Source organism: Solanum dulcamara, chromosome 5 (genome assembly GCF_947179165.1).
Source record: "Solanum dulcamara chromosome 5, daSolDulc1.2, whole genome shotgun sequence".
Taxonomy (NCBI): domain Eukaryota; kingdom Viridiplantae; phylum Streptophyta; class Magnoliopsida; order Solanales; family Solanaceae; genus Solanum; species Solanum dulcamara.
In genome coordinates, this window is record NC_077241.1 from 29,234,523 (window position 1) to 29,238,649 (window position 4,127).

Here is a 4,127-nt window from a genome sequence, read left to right on the forward strand (position 1 = left end):
CGACAACATATGGCGGGACATGGCCCCCGCCATACACCTGCATAAACAAATATATACATCGCAGGATTAGTACCTAAAAGCTAGGCTCCGAAATAGTGGAGCACTTCAAACATAGCTGAGCGGAAATCCTAAGCTGGCGGATCTCTGAAATGAACATCTGTACCTGTGGGCATGAAATGCAACCCCCCTAGAGAAAGGGGGGTTAGTACGATACATGTACTGAGTATATAAGCATATCAACAGAGATAACAACTGAAATAGGGATGTAAGAAACCAAGTATATCATTTAATAGGGTAATGTACCTGCGTCTCATAAAATAAAGTCATGTATATCATTATCACATACCGTATCCGACCCACTCGGGGACTCAGTGTTACAAATATATCATCGATCATGATAGGCATATGCACATTGTTAGCACTGTGGAACGTACATCCCGATCCATATATATATCATAATGCGTATACGTGCACGCAAAACTCTGTAACATTTCAAACATCCCTTAGATATTCTTATAGAGCATGTTCAAGAGCCCCTAGGTATAGGAGCTTACATATTCCAATACTATTCAACCTATAGAAGGCTCAAGGGTCGTAGTTCAACTACTTCTAGGCCCTTATCATTCAAAAGTGGGTACAAGTCATGAGTTACATCCAGAATCTATAAATGGGGCTATATCCAAATCCATCTCCTATAGAACCTTTAGTCTAGTCTTTCTCGAAGAAGGAAAAGACAAGCTTTATATGCACCACTTCCTATCACATGGAAGACTTGAAAAGTAATGACTCAACTTGTTACAGGAGTTCTAATCAGTAGGAAGTGAACAAGAGTCTTAACTCACCCTCAGTGTTTTAAGAGTGGAATAACTTCAAACTTCATATACACAATACTTACATCTAAGTCGTGCCAAAGGAGAGAAAGAATAACATTACATACACTACTTCTCAGTATATCGAATACTTGAGGAATGAAAGCTTAACTACTTTAAGAGTCTTAACATTCAACTGTGAACACGAATTATGAATCATGAACCATGTTCAGAGCTCATGAATAGAGTTACCCCAAGCTTCATACACATATCACTTGTCACTTAGATCTAACACATGCCCAAAAGAAAGAACAAATAGGCTTTACAAATTTATACCAAAACATGCCAAAAGAAGGAATAGCTTTACATACTTATGCCAAAAACATGCCAAAAGAAAGCCTCACATACCTCTTATGAGTTACTTTTTATCCCGTTCGCCTCGTCATCCTTTGAACCTATTCAACATGAAAGTAATACGAATATCAACCACTCTTAACTTTTCAGCATCTTGGGTTGCACCTTAGTATTCATGGAACCTATTTCCTTGTTCGTCTCCTCAACTAGTTCTTTAATTAGTTAAGGCGTTAACGAAAATTGGGCAGCACCTCCCCTATAAACTGCCTTATACGAATTTCCAATTACATCCCTAATCACTACATCCAACCAAAAACAACAACCTGTAGCATATACATATAAAACATGGCGACATCACGCAACACAAGCTCCAAACAACTTGCTGAAAATTACGACACAAAAATAGGGTTTCTAGTCTTTATTTCGCAAAGCCTTTATTTATACGAAACGAGGGGTTGTGTAGCTGTTAAAAGCAGCATCCATACCCCTTTTAGAACCCATTTAGGCCCTGAAACAAACCCCCACACACCTACAGCAGTACACCACAAGCACAACGCTTTACTTCGATGATAATTCAACTATAGCGATTCCAATTTAGTTTTGTTTCGAACGTCAAGCATCTCTTTGATGTTTTCACATTTCCAGCTACTTAAACTACATATAATTCACTTATTAAAAATACCATAAAATCCAAATTAATAGGAGAAACCTTACCTTACCCTAAACTCGTCAAACTCGCCACAATTATCAAAACGCGAATTCTGGACAGCCTACTATCTTGTATTGTTGGTTAGTTTCGAAGGGGTAATTGAGGGAAACAGGATTTGTGTCCTCAATGAAAGTTATAGACATGTGTATTAGGGTTGCATAAAATGTCGAATTAACCCTAAAGCAATTTTGTACAAAATGATATGCCCAAAATACCAACAGTAGTCCTTGTAGAATTTCTAAAACAAAATCTGGGCAGCAGCTCCCCCATGCTTCACCACCCTTTTTTTGAGCCGAGAAAAGCAAAAATGGGTTTTAGAGTCTAAATAAAAGTTATATACCTATGAAATATATTTCCAAAACATCTTGAATCACTTGAAACCAAGCCTTACACAAGGTGTTATACTTGTATTACTAACAACAGTTTAATTCAGAAATGGGTCTGTTCCCTAGCGTTTTCTCTTTAAGCTTCTCTTAGTTTTCCAAGTGTAAAACTGAAAATAAGGTTCTGTAGGCATCGTAATATACATATATACACCTCTACGTAGTTGAGGAATACCATAGATAATTAATTGACGGAAAAAAATTGGAGACTTACCTCCTTCTAGGTGCTGTCGTAGCTCCTCTCTTCTCCCTCTTAATTTTCTCTCAATTTTTAAGTGTCACAAAGGATGAACAATGAAGTTCCTAGTCATCCATGCATATATATATATATGCATTTTTGGAGAGTGACACGTAGCAGCCCCTAAGGGTGACATGTGTCACACCCTTAGGCAGCCACGTCACCTCATACAACCAATCACATGCTGCCACGTGGCGATGTGGGACCCACCTCAAGTAGGTGTGTCACCTACTTGGTCCAAGTAGGTGCATCACCTACTTAGTCAAAGTAGGTGCATTACCTTCTTGCTTCCGAGTAGGTGCTACGCCTCCTTCCGCCTCTCTCGTGGGTTCGTAATCTCGTCTTACTTTAGGAGCCTATGTAATCCTTGCTACGTAAGCTCAACATGTACTCCAGTGGCTTAGTTATGTATGTCATCCAAGTTGGTAGCTTACGTAAGTAAATCGCGTCCTACGACTGTGTTTTTGTCTCCAATTCATTTCAAATCCTTATAGACCTATTTCCAACCTTCACTCTTAAGAGGCATCACGTCCTCCTTTCTTTAGAGTTATTTAATCATGTTATAGATTATCTGGGTCACGGGACAACTTTCAAGAAGCTGAAGAAGACGTTCCGAAGCATAAAGGTACGGGGTATAACATCCTTTCCCCCTTTAGAACATTCGTCCTCGAATGTAAACCAAAACCTTTCTCCAGACCTTATACCGATTATATGGAGAGGTCCTCGATCCCATTGCCATAACATATTCTTTCATCGAGCAATCAATATCAGAGTTCCCAAGGTTAGGATTACCTGTAGGCATAGGGAACAAGTGATATTTCTTTTTCATTTCCTTTTTCCAGTTCTCTTACCACACATCATATTTCACCCTTTACACGAACATGTGTAGGAGCTTAAAGTAGCTCAGAAGATGCCTTAGCATCGCCATACTAGTCTGCACGTAAAACTGTATCGTTCCTTACTTTCTTCATCTAATGTTAAGGCTCCACTATAGCTTTTTTCCTTAGTACTGATTGTACCTTAAAGGTTTTTCTTCAAACCATCTTATACCTTTCCTTAATGTATTCAAGTATGGCAGTTACATGGCTACTACCGACTTCTTTTATCAAGTAATCACCTGGTTTTACTCTTGGCATACCTCCATTCGTAGGTTGCATTAATTCTTTTGTAAAGCTACATCCTCTATCCCAAAGGGTCTTATCATCTTTCACGGTGGAATCACATATCCACAATACTTCTTTATACCACAATGTCATGCAAGGCCAACGCATACATACATCCATATCATCTTATGTCATAGCCGCATAGGGCTTCCCAGGAGGTTACCCATCCTAGTACCACTCTCGCCCAAGCATGCTTAACTTTAGAGTTCTGATGGGATCCGGTGCGTTAGTGATGGTATGATTGCATCCTGCCCCGTGGGGTGCATAGCTATCGAAGAAGACGATGACCTAGAAGCTGACCCAGTAGGCCAAGCTGCACCTCCCAAGTTACCCTTATATCCTCATTACACGGACCACATCCTATCTTCAGCCACTTTCTCACTAGGCTTTACTTATTTTCATAACGATCCTCGTTATATTTACATCATATCTTGTTCGTATTCTATCCTATAGTATAACACTTCTTAACCT

At 39.4% G+C, this 4,127-nt stretch overlaps 1 pseudogene; it reads right to left on the reverse strand.

Moving 5' to 3' along the window:
* Positions 1-3,787: 3,787 nt before the first annotated feature.
* On the reverse strand, positions 3,788-3,905 carry LOC129890918 (5S ribosomal RNA; annotated as a pseudogene).
* Between the last annotated feature and the right edge of the window lie 222 nt (positions 3,906-4,127).